Source organism: Xiphias gladius, chromosome 17, assembly GCF_016859285.1.
Source record: "Xiphias gladius isolate SHS-SW01 ecotype Sanya breed wild chromosome 17, ASM1685928v1, whole genome shotgun sequence".
NCBI classification, from domain to species: Eukaryota; Metazoa; Chordata; class Actinopteri; order Istiophoriformes; family Xiphiidae; genus Xiphias; species Xiphias gladius.
Window position 1 is genome coordinate 2599136 of NC_053416.1, and position 19344 is coordinate 2618479.

Consider the following 19344-nt stretch of genomic DNA (forward strand, 5'->3'; position numbering starts at 1 on the left):
TCATAACAAACTGGTGGTGTTGACTTTGCGTTTCATCGGGGAAATTGTAGGTTTTTTTGGAACTAAAAGTCAGGACATCTCAGCGTCTGCCTCTTCGACTTTGACTGGTGCTTTTTTAACCCTGTGTCTTGTGGGCCTTCCAACCTTATGGAAGTCCCACACTAAGTCTGAAGTCCTCTTAAATTCTGCATCAGTTTTAGGGGAAAAAAAACTGAATAAAATTACTTTCTTTTTTAAAATTTTGACCCAGGAACTCACCTGGCGGCTGATTTGTGATTTTTTTGCTGTCTGACATTTGGAAAAATCGGTGCTTTCTTTGTATTTGACCATGAATTTGGCCCCGAGCTCCTCCGATAAAAATATACTGATGGAAACCCTGCCATGGGTGTGTGCTCCTCCATTTCATTCTGGGTTTTAAGGGATATCCAGGTGGAAGGAATGTCACGAAACATCCCGAGAACTCGTTTACTTCAGGTAGTGAGGGGATAAAAATTTGATGCATCAAACTGCAGCTCATGCAGAAGATTTCTGGCAGCTCCTGTTCCATGGTGCAATCGTTGCTCCAAAGTGTGTTTCTTAATGCAACGTCTGGTAATCAGTGACCTCAGGCAGACACACAATCTGTCAGTTAGCGTCTTCTCTTTTTCCCCTCTCTTTTCTTTTTGCCAGATTCCCTCGCAACAGTTTTTCTCGCCCTGTCTCTTACACCTGCCACAAAAATGTGACTCCTCCAATTTATTTTTCTATTTTCTCTCTCTCCAACCCTCTCTCCCGTCCCCATTTACTCCACCTTTCTTCCGAGCCGTTAGCATGCTAACACAAGACAGTCACAAGTAATAGTGATCCATCCCTCAAAAAAAAATTTTTTAGGTGACTCTGAGCAGAGCACTCAATCCCAAAGTGTTAAAAAAAAAAAAAATACGTTGACTGTCAATGGCTTTTGAGAAAAGTGTGGAATATGAAGCAGGTTCTTGCTGGAAAACACAAAGAGTTCTCAGTCAGCTTATTGGAAGAATAAAGCTAGAAAAAAAACAAAACAGATGGAAACATGGATGCTCCAGGGCACGAGCACACTCTTAAAAACACAGACGTGCAAGGTGAATATTAAGTGTAGGAGTGACTTGTCAATATTTACGTCCCTGGGGAGAATCATGTTCTCGTCTTTATGTCGACATCTTTACTGCAGCGGATATGAGGACTCTCGTTTTCACTCGTCGTGAATTCATTCCCTCTGTGGCAGCAGACCGTGTCGCGGCAGCCTGCAGAAAGTCCCGCAGGTTAAACTGGACTAACCGAACACTTGATGATTAACTGATCAGAAGTGATAACTGATAGAGTTGATTAACTCTAAAGAACTCACCATAGACGGACTCGAAAACACTCACTAGCCTAGCAGCATAATTAGGCTACAAATTAACCCATAATGCAGCCCTCTGTAAAAGACCATAGTTAGACCGGTAATCTCAGAAGTTTCAGAAAAAATATTGTCTTCTATCAAGGCCGATTCGGTGTCCTCTCTCTCCAAAGCGGCAGAGAACCCGCAGCTCAGCTTTTTCCGTCCATTCTGTTTACTTTTTCTTTAGCAAAAATGCTTAAGCGCTGCACCTAAGTCTGATAAAGGTACAGAAAACCCTGCACTTAGGTCGTCGTAACTGATGCCGGGTGTTTTTTTTGTTTTTTTTTGTTTTTCCATGTTCGGACAGTCTGGTTTTGTTATGTCGGGGTAAAACACCCTCAATGTGGCGGTAGAGGAACAGACCAGTCAAACTGATCTGTTCTGACAGCGCTGAAAGCAGGAATGATTTAAGGCCGTTTCAGGCTTTCGTTGACTGCTGCACCAGCCGTATAACGCTTGGAACTGCGGCTCAGGCTTGCTATGCCTCGATTCCAGGTAACCCATTAATGAACCTAACAATCTATTAAAACCTGTTTGTACAAGACAACTTTTGGACCATGCAGTGGCTCATTTTCAGGTCTTTTCTACCACTTCTGTTTTAATGAAAAGGCTCATTATTTAAGGCTCATCATCATTAAAGGCTCATTATTTTTTACTAACCTGGCATATTTAGGAGCTGTTTTGTCTTTTCTGCTGTTTTTTTTCCTCTTCCCTTTCAAGCACTTTCTGGGCTGTTCTCACCACAAGAGGACCTTTGTTTACTGTAAAATATGGTGATCGGTGTCTTCTTGCAACAGGAAAAACAAGTATTTTTGAAAGTCGCGGGAAAATGAACAAAATAAAACACACAAAATGCAGAAGTTGAGTCGGTTTGAGCGTGATTCTGCATTTACATTCACTGCTACTGGCCAAGTTACCACGCGATACTCTGTGTGACGCAGCGAACCCTTGGGTCGGTTATTGTTCTCTCTCCTCATGGGTGATGTATGAACTCAGAGGCGACCTCTGCTCTCTACATTCACACTCTCCTCAGCCCAGAGAACTAATCCCCGGATGAACTACGGGCTCGGATGACCCAAACCTGACCCTTGTCTTTGTCTTCAGACTGAAAATAATCTACCCAGCCTCCTTCCCCTTCAGTTCTTACAGCAGGAGTGCAGATAAGCAACCAAACAAATTAACACGCCGAGGTGCTGCTACGAATGGTGAGGGGCTGCGCACTGCAGCTGACATGCTCGCTACCACAAACCTCTCCTCCCTGTTGAAGTCATTCTTTTTTATTTCACATTCTGTTGGCAGCAAAGTGGGCCAAACGTGTAGGAGTCGACAAGTCTAGTAACAAGACAGAGTTTGTTATTGTTCCTGGCGTAGCCTCTCGGTGCGCTTCTATGTGATTTTAAAAAGCCGTTTTCTGTTTTCTCGCTTTAGGAAACACCTGTGAAATCATTACTAAACGCTCCGGTAACATGACAGCATGTGCCGGAATAAAACTGACTGCTCCGTGCCTTTGTATTTATTCACACCACTAAAAACAGAGCCAACAGGAAGCGGCTCCCATCACACTCTGAAGCAGATGCTGTGTAGGCCTGAATTCAGGAGAGGCACCTGTGCTTTTCTGCTCCACTTCACTTAGTTAGACTTTGTGTAGCTACATTTTATGTTACATAATATTTCTATTTCGATATGCTTCAGAGAAGAAAAATGACTTTTTCCCTGGGTACGTTTATCTCACAGCTATAGTTATTGGATACTATTCTGTAACACTTCTTCTGTACTTCGAGCGATAGTCTGGCATTTGTCAGCCTGGGTATTCGCGCCAGTTTGTAAATGTTAGTGTGGAGCTTTGGCTTGTCTGTATCCATCAAAAACAGCAAATGTGCGAGGAAGGTTCCAAAAATATAGTTATTAGATACACACAAAGCACTCTTCATCAACTGCCACGATTACGAGACTCCAGCTGTGGGTTATTTATTTCAACAATACAGTAAGACTATCGAGGAATTCATCCACCTGTTTGGATCAAACACACCAAATGCGGCTGCAGCTCACAAAAATGGGGATTTTTTTCCTGGCGACTACTTTCTCTGATTACTTTTTGTCAGGCTGAAAGTGTTTGAGACGAACTTCTGTTAAAAGGATAACGTCGGGGATGATTTCCTTATATGAAACGCCCAAAATAAACACCGAATTGATCCCACTAATTGTTGTGTTTGTAGCTAAAGCCTGACATATCTTATTCCCCCGTGCCTCAGAGCTCCACTGTGGTTCAGTGACTGTTAAAAACACATCAGTGAGTCACTCTGTTGCTGGGTGACACGTCCCTTCATTACCATAAACACACAGACTGTAGTTATCTTCCGGTCTGTCCCACACCCACCGTCCTGCTGCCAGAAACACTCACTAAAGCACCAAACTTGTATCAATCCGCCGCCGAAAACTGTCCCCGACGAATTCACAGTTTTGTCCTGTTAAGGCGACGTTTTCCAAACGTTATCGGGACCAGCAGAGACAAGGGAACAGAAATGTGAGTGTACACTGACCGAAACGGGAATTTTCCCTGAAGTGAACGTTTAAATGCAGGAGAGAATAATGTTTAAATTATCACCTTCACGCTTTTTCTTAGGTTAAAGATCTGAGTACTGGCACGACACTGTGCTATTACACTCAAGCAGACATGCACTACAGGAAACAACACACACACCAGGCCTCGCGCATGCACATATTACGGACTGAAACACACACACTTACCTCAGTGTATGAGTGTGCTGATTCGGAGTCTCTGACAGGGTCCGGGGGATTTCTCTAATCACCTGAAATGAGGAGGTAGAAGGATACGGTCAGCATGCGAGGGATGGGCCGCCTCTAAGCTGATCATCTCCTCCCAGGCCTATGTTATTATTTCCCAAGTTTGTCCAATTAGAGAGTGCTGATGGGGGATCAGTGCGCGGATCTCCTACAGTCATCGCTTTCATTACAAAGAGAGGAGAGGCAGGACCGAGGGGACCGGATCAGCAAAATTCCTCAAAAATCCTTCGCAAATGAAGTTTCACGGAGCCCGGGAGATCGGTTCAACTCTCTGAGCCCGGCTGTTCAGCTAAAGTTGTGCTGTGAGGACTTTTCTTGTGTTTTCATGTTCAGTCACCGCGGTTTAGTCGTTTAGCAGCGTTGCATCCGGCGACTAAATAGTTTTTCAAAAAGTCCCGTCGCTCCTGTGTTGATGTTGCCGTCTTTACTAAGAAGCCACGAATTAAGCGCTGCGCCCCTTACTTGACCTGGCACGGTCTCGTCGATGGTCGTTTCGTCGCTTCTGATGTACAGGACGGAGGAAAAGAAGCTCATGGTAACAAAATGAGAGACGCTAAAGTGACGCCCCCCTAAAACTTAAAGCAGATTGTAACCGTTTAGGAGGCATACGTTAACACCTTTCCGAAAATAACGGAACAGTCCGGTTCTCCGTTGACTGATTTTCTTCCGAAGCTGGATGAGGCATTCTTCCATATCCAGAGCAAGAGGAATCTAAATATGCTGTAATGCTGAGAGTCTGAAAATAGTCCCAGCAGTAACGTTCGGAGTCAACAGCCTACTATGTCATCAGACAATAAACGCAGCTCAAATATTTTCAACCACTGAGTGTCCACTGCGACGTTTTCACAACTTCTGAAACTTCACGGACAACTCTGTCAGCCCGAAGTAAAAACAGAATTACATCAAGTGATTCTTCCGAGGGTTCAAAATAAATGTCAATACAAACGCAGCCACCGCGATGAACCCGTCTGTCATAACGCCAACTGAGAGCTGGCGGACGACGCAGGGTAGCCTCACAAATGTGACAGGTGCCAAAAGAGGATCAGTCGAATCAATATCTTGTTGAAACCGATGCAGGTTTATAATATTAGCGCAGATTCACGAGCACAACGCAAAGTTGTAGAAATGTAGAAAAGTTTCAGATGCAAATTTGCATTCACAGCACAGAACAACAGAACAGAACCGAAAACAAAGGTTTGTACACGTAAACGCCAGGAAAAAAAATGGTCTCGCTGAAATGTTGGAGGTCGGGTTTTGTTTTGTTTTTTTCTGTTTAAATCCTGCTTAATTTCCAGATGTGGCAATCCTGATGAGAGAATGTGCTGATTTGCTAAAAATCCAGATACACTCAGGACGGTCATCACGTCAAAACTTTCATGAGCAGCAACCGTAGACCAGACTCAGGCCTCCCGCAGGGTCTAGCCCCGACCACGGTCCCCACCCTTACCTTAACCGTCCAGACCCTACACAGAACCACGAGACCAGTCGAGCTGATCGGGGTGTAACGCTACCGACCTCAAATTAGTGGCCTTCATGTCTTGTCTGTAATAAGTTTACTAGTAGCTTAAATGGGTGTTCTGTACTTTTTCCCGACTCTGCGTTTTCATAGTTTTTTCACTGGGGCAGTCCTCTAACAGACTCACTTCATCACTGGCACCTGTCAATGCTTTGCATAAATGCAGGTGATAGGGACCATTCTTAGGTACAATACGTTCAGCTCTATGTCTAAAAGTGTTAATAAAGGCATCACACAGTGCTGTCTAGAGCAGGCTGGAGACAAGTTGTGGTGAAGCTCAAGTTCTGCCAAAACATTCAGCATCAGCAAATCCAGTGTCGGTGTATGCAGAGCTGTTATTGACACTGGTGACACACCTTGATTCAGTCTTTAATGATTCCCCCCTCGAAGTCTGGGAATAGGAATACTATTTAAGGAATTAGCTGTTCAGCAGAGTGGAGTCGCACAGCAAACGGAGCTTTAAAAATATGGACGAATCAGCAGCTTTTACTTATTGGCAGGTCAATATAAACGCTTGGAATCCAAGACCTTTTGAGTGTTTGCGACAGTCTCCCTGTGTTATTAGCAAATGTGTCTACATGTATCGTAAGTCACTGAAGAGTGCAGACTTCAGATAAACTGGATTTAACCTTTGTACAGATGAAAAAGGGCAAAAGCAAAGACTTTCACAATTATTGTACTCAAATGTTCATCATTTCCCACTTTGTTATAAGTTACAACATGTCCCACCATCAAAAAAATGCCTGGTGTCCGTCGCCGCAACAATGAGTCTACCACAGTGTAGCTGCTGTGCGCGCCGAGGTATTCAACGCAACACCGCCAACGTAGAACGTGCCCTCTGCTCCAATTAATTCAGAATGAGATCAAATTTCAGAACAAGACTTATGCACTTAACCTTTGTGTACGGCAAACATCTAACAACTGCAGAGTGACTCACAGGTCAAAAGAACTTGGGCTCCGGTCCCCTTCCTCCGTTCAGCGATGTCCCTGCTCGTTGAACGGGAACTTTCTCACAGTCGCTGGAGCGACGGCAGCAGTTGCCACGGCAACAACAACAAGATCTGCCACATTTGGCACCTCAGTCCAAGGAGGCATGAGAGCTGGGGCCACTTCAGCCACCGTCTGAGCACATCCTTGCTTTTCACGCTCGTGATGCAACGAGGGAGCGCCCGCTTCCTTAATGTAATTAGATTTTCATCTTCTCAGAAAACGGTATTCGTTCCCCACATGTGGCCTGCGGCCGTCCCGCTGACAGAGACCGACTGCCGATGTCGCTCTTCTTAATCATTTCTCTTCTACTCTGCGTGGAGAGCACAAGAATGCAGCACGCATTACACACACCGCCGCCCAATTAGAGCGGGAATGTGGATTAATGAGCAGGCTGGGGCAGGTTAATGAAGGGTGGCGCTGATCTGCTGAGGGCTGAAATTAAAACCTGCATACTCTGTCCGAGTGAAGTTTCCCTGAGCCGGCTGCCCCCTCTGAGTCGCTATAAGCGCGCTAGTGCTGTCCGTCGCTCTTTGGGTCGCCGCGCAGTGTTGAGCGGCTGCTGCGAGGGCGGGCGCCGACGTGGCACATTTTATAGGCCGCTGTCGGCACGCGGGCCCCGTGGCCTTCGGAACAGGACTGTATTTTCACTTCTTCCACGGAAAGAAATTCAAATAAGCAAAGTAAAGTCACAGCAGGAGAGGGGAGGAAGGCAGAGAGATGCCACAGTAATTCTCAGAATGACATTCAATGGCCGTCTGCTGCATCAGATCAGAGGGAAAACTATCACCGCCTTCAGATGACTGCAACATAAATCCATCGTAACGTGTTTGTCGCTATTATGTGTGTGTGAGTGCAAAGCGCCTAATTCTAGCATCATGCAACACAAGAAATCGTCCCGCGGTGCTTCCTAATATAATCTGCCTATTCGCTTCTTTATTCAGCGATCGTCAGTTTATCATCATCCCCCGGAGGACATTTACCTTGTGATGCAGACCTTGGCGTACAACAACAGAACCGAAACCCGAACAGAGGACACAGCATGGAAAAGGCAACACATATGCAAAAACGTCAAAACAGCATGAGATAGAATGCTTGTTCAGCAGGCTGATACTCGCTGGCAAGACACATCTGGTGCTTGGTTGGAGAGTAATCGAGTCGATGGCAATATACCACATATTTGACATCTGTCAACGAATCCCATGATTTGACCTCAACCGTCATGTTTGTTGGCGCAGCTCTCAGTACTTTCTATCCCCTGCACCAGTTCCAGTAATGAGGCAGAGACTGAAGATGTACATTTAAAAATAAAAAAAATAAAAAACAGTTCATAGACTGTCTCATTACCAAAAAACAGAAAGGTTAAGTCATTTAAAAACAGCTGGGCACTGTAGTTTTTAGCAAACGTTACTCAAACAGGAGTTAACTGCGTTTGTTTGGGACTATTTTCAGCAGCGAATGAATCCACACAGTAATACACACATGGAGAGGCGGAGGAATAAAATATATCAGATTAAGGATACGCAGACAACACAGACTTTAACTTATTTCGAGAATATTCAAATAAACGTTTTTTTTTCCACGATGTTGTCGCATCATTTGTTCTCCCATCTCTACGGCATGCTCGGCGTCGGCTAGGGGCATCAGAAGTTGCTATGCTATGCAGCCTTTGACCTTAACGCCCTTCATTTTTTAATGGCCTGTTGCACTTGTGGAGACTGATAATTACTGCAATACACTAAAAGAGAAAGCAGATGCAAAAGCTAGACTCACTTATCATTATACCTTTAGGAGGCTGATCATCTCCTCAAGTGTTCTGAATATTCGGTAAAAGCCGCTGACTGCAGGTCATGTGCCCTGTTCCGTTTGCATATATTTGTGCCCATTCACAACACAAGGGCTGGACCGTGGCTGTGTGCGTTCTCAGTGTGATCCAGAAGAACGCGACCGATGCAGGTTTTTCATACTCTAATCCTCTGTCTCCGTCAAGCGAACGGGAGCAAACAGATCTCTGAAAATGTTGGGTAGCACTTGGAGAAACACATGCATCCCTCAACCACAAAAGCACTGACGCAAAACTCGCCCTCCTTCCACTGAGTTAAACTTACGCGCCGCAGAGTTTTAGACCGCACTAATCAATGCTGTTTTGTATTAACAATGGATACAATGACTGTGCGAAATGTGCTGTTATTTGTATCAACTGATTCTGACTCATTAGCTGACTCTCTCAGTTCATCGTCGTGTTTTAAGAAACCTGATACTCTGATCCCGCCGACTTTGCTTCCAGGCCACAGCAGGCCGCCGTTTGCACAGAAAAAGCCCTGATATACCGGTGGTACGCTTCCTGCCCAGCACCGGGAGTTGGTGAAAAGTTGTCTGCCTGTCTAAAACTCGCATCTCAAGCTAGGCTAAATAGATCATTATAATTGAATTTTTCTTTTCAAAACTGTGGAATAGCTATTACTGCTTGTCCAAACCTTTTTGCAGCCTTGAAAGTAGCTCTGCATCTGAAAAATGTTTGAAACTATTTTTTGAAGTGTGGTTCTGCTTCGCCAGGACACCCTGTTAAAGCTTCTATTAAATTCAATCAGATAATATCGCTGAGAGACGGCTACTTTAAAACCTCGGTGACACGCTGTACCCACTCTCCTCTAGTATCCACAGCGAGTTTTACTGTATTTGTAGATTAAAATAGCAGCTTAAACTGCACCGGATCCTGTGTATTGCTAAAATTCCATGGCTCGGCTGGGTTCTGCCAAACAGGTTATACCTGGGTGAGTCTGCAAATGAGCAGTTTGTGTTTTGTCTTCTGACCGTCACCTCTGCCGTGGAGGTTTGTTTGATTACAAAAAAAAAAAGCACTGAACCGATTTGCGCCATACTTGGTGGAGGGCCGCGGCACGGGCCAGGGAAGGACCCATTTAATTTTGGTGCGGATCCGGTTAAAGGGGCGGATCCAGGAATTCTTTATCACCTTCCTTAACATTGAGAGATGGGGCGGGTCGATGTTTGATCTTCGCAGAGGCATGCGCTGTACTGAGTGCCACTCTAGTTTGGTTCTTTAAACAGGACACTCTCTAATTGCAATTTTCTAGTCATCTAAATAGCCCTCGGAAAAAAGTGAGGCGCTTGTGTCTGCATGTTTGTAGCTGTCAGTAAGGACGTGCTGCTGGCTGAATGTCAAGTAAGGGTCAGGGAACCCAAGCAGCCGAGTGGAAAACATCCGCAAATCCTCAGACTCGCATTAGAGACAAACAACTGCCTACCAGAAACAAACCTGCAAACCTAACAAGCTAAAAGAGAAAATGTTCCCAGCGGGAGGCTCTGCGTCTGCAGGGGAGGATGTGATTCTAACTGACAGGTGATTGTTTAACCAAAAAAAAGTAAAGACCCAGCTCTTTGGGGAGAATGAAGGCTTCAATTTCCTGGGCAGCCTGCAGAGGCGGCGGCTGACGGCGCACAGGGCTCAAAAGGACTCAAACTCTGAACACTGCAAATATCCTGCAAGAGCCCGGCTGAGAAATGAGCTACCGCAAACCAATCACGCTGCACTGAACCAACACGCTCCGAGCTTGTCAAGGGGAGAGGGAGAGGCGATCATGTCTGCCGCACGCACATGAAAGGACACCTGATATCGGAGATGGGAAAAGGCACCGAGCAAAGACCTGGGTGTCATTTTTTTTTTTCCTTTAGATATTTAGACTTTGCAGTTTCTTTTCCCTCTGGCAAAGCAGAACTGAAATTCAGAAATGAGGATCGCAACACTGAGGCGGGTTGTAGGACGGTTCATGGCCTCACCCTCAACACCAGAAGATTATATTTATTTTTCATTTTAACGTTGACTGACTTTATTAATTACTGGAAGAGGCATAAAGGGTACATAAACTAATGAATACTTGAGAATACTTAACCCTGACTGCGTGTATTATACACTTGATTACACTCCATTCTGTCTCAGATGTTTGTGGCTGTCGAAAGATTTACCTCCAGCAGGAATGAAATCTGCGTCTGGAAGGAGAAAGAGAAGGAAAGAAGGGTGAAGGAGGCGGAAAAGAATGGAAAGGACGGAAAGGAAAGGAGGAGGGAAGGGGGAGAGATTAGGAAGGAAATGGAAAACGTACTGTTGGTGGTTGTGTTAAACTGCTAAGTGCCAATAAGTAGCCACGTTTACTTTTCTCTCAGCTCTGCCCTGATTTCCTTTCACCCTCTGTTTTGAGCTATCCTCATTCTATCTGGTTTCCATGTCCATTTTATTTTCCACTTTGCTTCCGTCCTCCCTCACCGTGCCTTTGCTCAGATCTCCATCCTTGTTACTCCATCTCTTCTCCATCTGTTTTCTCCGTCTACACCTTTATTTCTTTCTCTCCCACTCACTCAATCATTTCGGCTCCACAGACTTCAGTCTCTCTCTCTCTCTATCCGTCTCTCTCCAGCTAAGGAAGATTAAAGTGGAGGCAGAAGTCACGTTAATGGCCATCAGCTCATCCTGCGCTGGCAGTTTCGCCATCTGCACCGCCTACCTGCTAATTAGTCGAGAGGCGAACCTCTGGCAATGAACCCGACACTGACTGCACGCTCGCTCACACACACACACACACACACACACACCCTCGCTATGTCCTTACGGGGACCTTGATCTGACTACTTCATTTCCGCGGTCCTGCCTCACTCCACGCAGCTTACTTACAGAAGTGTCGTCACTCATTTGGCGTCACGCTGACAGCTTAGGCGCTCACCAAGGCAGGAGTACAGAGACACGCGTACACGCAGCCTCATGCCTCCACATCTGGCAGGCATTCACCAGTATTTTCTAATTAGTTCAAAAGGAGTGGAGGAACAGTGGGTGAGGTATCAACAACCATTTCCCTCCCACACTTACAGCCTCTTAATGACCACAATATTGGATAGATATGTTAGCATTATGTTCATTATCTTAGAGGTTTATCATCCTTTATATAATTCTTTCAACTGAGTTTGGCTTTTATTTTATTTTGGTGTCGTGCTGGAACAAGAGCTCACACAGCGTGTGAGCCGGACTGACAATTATCCTGCGGGGGGTGTAAAAGCTAACAACCTGCTAAAAACATTTGGAAATCAGGAGGTATAAACGTTCAAATGCATCTTTTTGAAACGGAGTATTGCGCAAAATGTCTGCAACGTGGCAACAGCGAGGTTTAGAGTTGCTTCATCGAGAAAACACTTTTAAATTTTTACTGTGACCCTGAAATCATCCTGCTAAAGACAGAAATAGTGGTAAATAAGAGCTGAGGAGGCGGAATGTTTTATACATCGAGCAGTAAAAAATTAAAACCTGTTGACATTTTTAATGTTGTGGCTGAATGGTGTGTATTCACGTAAATACACACACACACACACACACACACACACACACACACACACACACACACAGATATGTATAATAAAACAATCTACATGATCTTATATTCCATTTCTTCATCGTCTTTTTTTAATGATTGCTCTGCATTGTGTGTTTACACATAAAGTGAGATTCCGTCTGAAAATCAAATCTCCCCGGTGGGACAGTGAAGTGCCGAACGGACGCGGACCCTTCAGCCCGATGACACCCCCCGCACAGTCACGACAGGAACATACAGCACACGTGTGTGATCTTGTAAATCCCGAGCCATCTGTGAGGCTCCTGCGTGCGAAGACAGGAATAATAAACCTTCCGGGGGTCCTTCAGCGCTCACAGCTCTGATGACTTATTACCAGCTGTATCAAAGCTGAATTCTGCGCTACAGCTCCGTAGAGAGACGGCCTGCCCGGGTTTATGACCGCACAGTGTGTGCACGAATTCTTAGATGAGTGCGCTTGTGAGCATTTGTCTGCACATGCCTACGTGTCTGAAAAGCAACTATGGAAATACAGGATTCCCATAACAATTTTACCCCCCTCTCTCCATTTTCTACTGCTCCTTTTCATGGCTTTTACCTGTCTCGCCTCCCCTCATCACACACACACACACACACACACACACACACACACACACACACACACACACACACACACACACACACACACACCCCGTGCAGCATGGACTCAGGGAATTCTATGCAGTGGACACACGAGAGAAAAGCCGTGAACTCAGTTTTCCCTCGACCTTTAGCTGGAAATGGAAATACAGTACCTGTTAAAAAAAGAGGACATGTCAACATTTGACTGATTTTTTTGTTTGTTTTTTTTTTACCAGCTGCATGTGTGTTTGCGTGTATTTGCATGGGTGGGGGATAGAGTCCATCTGACTTATTCACTCCGCAAAAGGTCTTGAGGCTTTTCTATTGCTTGAGGTCAAACCATCTGCCAGTCGTCTACACTGACCTGTAATATCGCAATATAGAATCTTCCCCGGTAGATTTTCCACTTTTTTTATTTTTTATTATTTCCGACACTTTACGCTGCACAACACTAATTTTCTCTTCGTAAACAAGACATACCAATAACATACTGACCTACCAATAACTGGGCTAAAAATGCTGAATTTGTCCTATCGTTTGCGACAGAGGGAAGATTCAATAAAATCAAAAGGGATTTAACTCCATGCAGACGTGACTACGCTCAGCGGATGTGGCAATCTGTCCATCCCTCAGGTGCTAGAGGGAGGGTCATCGAGTGTCCAGAATGAAAAAGGGTCCTTCCTCTTGGCAGCATGAATGCGTTCAGCAAATTTCATGGCGACATTACTCGTGTGCGCGTAGAAACCTCGGCCTGGTGGAGAAGGAGAAGTCAGACAATCACTGGGTCGAATGCAAGTGTTATCAAGTATCGTCTCCTTGTATTTTTAAAGTCAGAAGGTCTAAGACACAACTGAAGGAAACAGTGAGATTGAGGGAGGTGAGACGTTCCCAAATTCGTCTTTGAACATCATCCCGTCCTATGATGTGTCACTTCCACTCGGCTACTTTCCTCACAGTTTGTACCATGTTGTATCTCAAGATCCTCATGACTGATTTTTCACTCAGAATACAAATTATACACCGGATGGTATTTTACTACTTTTTACGTCCAAATATTAGTGCACAGAGGATATTGTGCATATGTAATTAAAACAACCTGCATATTTGTCTTAGGGATCCTCTGCCAATTTCCGTCAAAAAGGCAACAAAAGTTCAACAGACACACGGCCATGATTATCATCGGCATCACCGCACAGTTCATTTCAGGTTATTGGTGTTTCCAGAATGGATGTACTGCGTCCTGTCTTAAGCAGAATGCAAGTCGACCGCACTGTAGCTGAGATTCACGGCACATCGTTGAAACGGAAAACACACACAGCACGTTACAATATGCCGTTTGGCCGCTAAGGTCGGGGAGGTGACATTTATCAGACAGGCGGGTGGTCAATGTGGGTCGGCATTGATCCCGTGTATATGTGTGTCTGTGTGTGTGTTATCAACAGTAGCATAGTGACTAGAAGGGTGGGGGGGGGGGACCAACAGCAATGGTTACACAAAGATTTCCCATAGGATTAACCTTGAAACTCTTCAAGCTTCTCACACACAAACACTGACTCATAGGCTCATGAGTCAGCATCTGCCGGCAGTTCGATGGCTGCTAATCTGCTCCGAATAGACAGTGACAGGCAGAGACAGACAGACCGAGAGAGGGGAAGGAACGTAAAAACTGAGATATGATGGAGGGACAAGGCGAAACGACGAGCGGAGGGCTGGAAGGATGACGGGAGGAGGCCGGGAAATGAAACGATGAGCAGAGAGGCCGTGGGAAGGAAGAGAGAGCGAGGAGGAAATGAAGAAGCTTCTCCATTTCTACCGCCGAGGAGATTAACACAAGAAAGCAGCAGCGGCTCCCTCCCCGTTCGACAGTCCCAATCCTGTCCCAGTCCCCGCATAGCACTGGGAGAAAATTACAGTGTGTAGGTGGACGACACAACCCTCGTCCTCCCACTGTGACCTTTAAGATGTACTGTTCTGCTCTGATCTGATCTAGCCTGACATTTACGTGTCTGACAGCATCTGTTCAGTATTAAACAGAAAGGAATATTCGGGACCTCGCGGGTTCAGTGGCGGTGATAGACAACAGGTCAACAGGTACTCGAGCAAAGTACTGCACGTCTGCGGGTGAGGAGACGCTACTTCCTGCTACCGCCAGCGCCTGGCTGCCACCGTTGACCGCCGGTGCTGCTGCTGTGTCGGTGCCTCTGACTGCTTTTGCTGCAGCTAACTGCTACCACCAGCTGCGACAGCGTGGCTGGTATTGTTTTCACCTTGTGACTCTCTGTGTGTGGGCTTCCCGGGGTCCTAAAACTGGGAGCCCACAATACCTGGTGGGGTCCGACAGCTCTTGTGGGGGGGGGGGGTCAGAATGCTGGGCCTCGGAGGTTTAAATTGCTGTTTGAGGGTTAAGCCTTGGTTTTAGGGTTGAGGTTAGACTTAGGTTTAGCATACACGTGTGCTGGATACACAGAAGTCCATATGCGTTTTTCTGAGTCCACATGCTTAAGGGTGTGTGTGTGCGTGTGTGTTTGTACTACCGACCTTTGATGCTTCTAACTGTTGGTGCTAACTACTATCACTGTGCTTTTGCTGCCATTTAGCAATATCGCTGATGCCAACTGTGGAATTCCCTGACCAGGCATCTCGGGAACGCACTTTCCAAGGCCCAAAGGCCCCTTAAAAAAGGATAAGGGGTCTCTTGGTTCGTTCCGTTTCAATCCTGATGACGGCAGCCTCAGAGAGCCCCTCCAGGGGCCTGGCTGAACATTTTGTCACGTGTGTCAATATTCAATGTACAGTACTTTTAAGTAGATTTTTTCATGTCGTTTCTAGATTTAATATTCCAGAATAGCAAACGATGTCAGGGAAAGAGTGTGACATTCAGTAAAGGTCATAAACTGGGTTTGAATCAAAAAGAAGCCCCGCATACTTCATGTTGAGCCCCGAGGAATGTAAATCAACATCACCCCTATTGATTACTTGTATTGAAATCAACTTACTCCAAGAGGGAAAGATGTCAATGAAGGAGCAGAAGACACACTAAAGAGCGTTTTCAAGCCCTGAAACAGAAATAATACAGTCATTTCCTAATGTTTTATCAACTGAGCGTATTCAGCGATGGTGAAACAGGCTGTGCAGCTGGTACTCCCAGGCTTGCCAAGCTCGCTTCGCCTTCTGGTATCACCGAAGCCAAAACGAGGCCTGCCTGCTCTGCGTTCAGAGGTTTGCATTCCTGTGAATGCTAGTTATTTCGGATGCCAACATTTATCTGCTGGAAAAAAATAAAAATAAAAAGAGGCAAAAAATTATTTGAAATGAATGCCTGTGGAGCTCTGGCTGCAGCGAGTGTGAGGGTATTAGAGTGTTATCTGGGTTTAAAATACATCCAGGGGGGAACCCAGGGCAGCTGCAGCTGAGCAGGAGGGGGAGGAGGAAATTCTGCAAAGAGAAACTCCAGGGCAGATAAATGTTTAAAATGCTGATAAAATGTTATTTGTTGACATTTACCCACAGAGGGCCCCAGATGTTTCATGCATGACAGGGTAGCATTCAATATATTTCTGACTAGCGCCAAGGAGGGGGGGGGGGGTGATTAAATTACTGTCTTCAGCAAAGGGCACAGGCCAATGTTCCGGAGACCTGCAGCTGGTTCACATGAAACCCGAATCAGCCCGTTCTTCCTGCCAACAGTGGGTCTCATATGCAGAACAAAGGGATGGCGAACAAATCCAACCAAGAAATGACCAAACAAGTGGTCACAAAGTGCAATATACAGGCTAAAGTACCCCTGGTTTTCTCCTCATTATTCTGTCTGACACTGTTCATGTGAGCCGTTTTCAGACGTCATTTTCAGTTAACACAGATGTTGTTAGTGGTCGGCAGTTGCTGTAGAAGCCGTTTACATAAACCAGCATTAATTGATTTCTTTTTATTTAAATCGGTTATGGTGAAAGTGCTTTCAGGCAGTTGCCTATTTATACATCAGAACCAGAGCGTAGCTTTCATTTGGCAGTCGTGCTGTTTCTGGCCACCTGGTGAATGCAAGTCCAGTACTCACTCTCCTTCAAAGTCTGGTCTTCACCAGTTTATGAGGGAAATACCTGGCTCTTCAGCTGCTAAATTCTCCACTGACTTCGACAGAGAGTGTCTAACTGTTTTTGTCTCCTCTTTCGTACCGAGCAGGTAGGACAGAGTGGGTTTATCAGGCCTCAGCTTTAAATTTATTATATATCATGTACTGTATTACACTGGAAATACTTATTTTAATCATACTTAAATATCTTTTCTCCAAAGCATTGCATCAGAGGGTGCACAATTGTTTTTTAGTCCTGACTCATGTCCGATTTCCGTTATCCCCGGAGAACCCCTTGGGTCCAACAACATGGGTGAATAAAATAAACAGCTCTCTCTTTGTACAGATCCGTGCCATAATTTGATACTGAGACATTTTAGTCAAATTGGAGTTTTTGATGGATAAAAGGGAAAGGAAGGTAGAGGAGGAAGGAGGTGGCGTCAGAATAAATCCTGGGGGGCTAGGGAAGAGTAAAACAGCATAAAAGTGGTCTTAGAGTCAGGGGTAACAGTTATGACAGAGACAGATACGCTAAAGACAGAGAAAAAGAAAAAGAACGGCAAAGAGCGTGATTGAGCAAGTGTGAAAGGCAAGAAGCAGCAGGTTGAAAATAGAAAAAGAGCCGGGTAGGAGTGTAAAGATTGCATAGGGAGGAAAGACTAGAAGAGAGCGCAGAGGAATGAATGATGGAAGTTAAGAGGGTGAAAGCAGAAAAGAGCACAAATGACAAAAAGCAAAACAGAGAACCTAACCCTGCTGCAGGGGTTTCTGGGTAAAAAGCATCAATATTCTCTTTCTTTTTCGCCTCCACCTCTTTTTTCTTCCCCTTCTCCATCCTTCATCCTCGGGATGTTTTTCAGACTCCGAGCTTGGAGGATTTTATCATCCTTCTCCCCAAGGGACTTATTCCAGTTTAAAATCATTGATACTGATTACCCCGGGCCCTGTCATATTGATTTTTGAGATTTATTGTTGGCCGACTCGCTAGCAGAGGTCCCTGGCCTCAATGTCCACAAGCTGGCAGTCATTTGTTTAACACTCTTCCCTCCTGACAAGGGACACGCCGATCTATGTGCAAACACACACGCACACGTTAGCAAGCTTGTGCATAAACAAACTTAACATGTCGAGCAAGGAACTAACAACTGCCGGTGCTGTATTCACACTATGAGCAGTTTGGTAGATAGGTTGACCTATTCTATAAATTGGTCTGCAACTCCAGGCAAATCAAGTATTTTAAGGACTCTGTTTTTCTCAAAAGGTACATAGTGTCGACACAGCAAGTTAGAGATCACCAATACTGAGCCCAGTTCCTCTGCCCTGAACACTGTAATTGCAGCTGAGTCAAAATTCAGGAGACCTTGGACAACTTCTCTAGAGTCTGCTCCAGCCAAAATAACAACAGATCTGTCTGAGAGACATTTAAAAAAAAAAAGCCTTGCGAAGGTCAAAAGCCTCGAATGAATTGCCGGTCAGATCACTGAACAGTAATTGAAATCCTCTTACAGCTTTCCGGTGGTGGAAAAGGAGAAGCCTACGTCCCAGGATTTTTGTAACTTTCTGAAACATATAAATAAACAAGCGGGGTCACTTAACTTTGCAGTTGGCCAGGTGCGTTGAAGTGGCCCAGGTTTGGTCTCAACCCTCTCTATGATGGTCAGCATTGTGCCCCACCTTAGCACGGGACCATTCAGAATAAGTACGGACACTGTGGACCACGGTATTTCTTTGGATGCATGAACTAGTTCATTCGAAGCATACTGACACCTTAAGGGTCAGGTCACGACGGAAAAGAACAAGTCTGTGCGGCATGTTGTTGGACCACGTCTGTCGGCAAAAGTGTTTGTAGCTGGTGCGGCCACACTCCCAGGTGGGGTACAAAGCCTGCCATCATAGAGACGAACGAGACGCCGTGATTGTTAAATAAATAGGACGATCACGGTGCACATTTTAGGAGTCTCTCCTGGAAGGCCTTTATAGTGTTGGATTCATTTTCTAAACAAAAAAAAACTGACAGAAAGTGTTGTGTAACAAAAAAAAAAAAAATCCAATTAATCCAACCATCCCTTTGTTATCTGCTGCTTATCTGAGTCTGAGACAGGGTGACAGCAGGCAAAGTCAGCAAGACATCCTTCTCCCAAGCCACATCTTCAAGTTCCTCCTGGAGGATGGAGTTCTCAGCACTAATGGGATATATGCTGTAATCCTTTCCGAATCTTCTGGGTTTGCCCTCTGCTCTCCTCCTAGTTGGATGTAGGGGGAATCTCTCTACAGGGAGGCCCCCAGGGGGCCTACCGATAAGGTGATCAAGCCAAATAAACTGGCTCCTTTGAGTGTGATGAAGAAGCTATTCTACTGCAAGCTCCTCACCCTGTCCATAACTATGGGTGCCGATGCCCTGCCAAGGCGGCTAACTTTGGTTTGGTTGCTTATGCACAATCTCTTTCAGTCACTACCCAAAGTTCATGACCATATATTTGAGGCTGAAACAGAGATCAACTGGTACATCGAGAGCTCTGTCTTCATGCTTGTCCAATTATCCATCCTTTCATTAGAACATCCTATCGCTGATCTTGTTACTTGTTGTCACTTGACC

General features: G+C 45.3%; 1 protein-coding gene across 2 annotated transcripts in view; it reads right to left on the reverse strand.

Moving 5' to 3' along the window:
• The window catches only part of sgcd (sarcoglycan, delta (dystrophin-associated glycoprotein)), a 334653-nt gene that overhangs the window by 186827 nt on the left and 128482 nt on the right, over window positions 1-19344 (reverse strand). For both annotated transcript variants that reach the window (XM_040150168.1, XM_040150169.1), the window contains exon 2: window positions 4145-4206. The gene's annotated coding sequence lies outside the window, so the exon portion shown is untranslated. The remainder of the gene's footprint in view (window positions 1-4144; window positions 4207-19344) is intronic.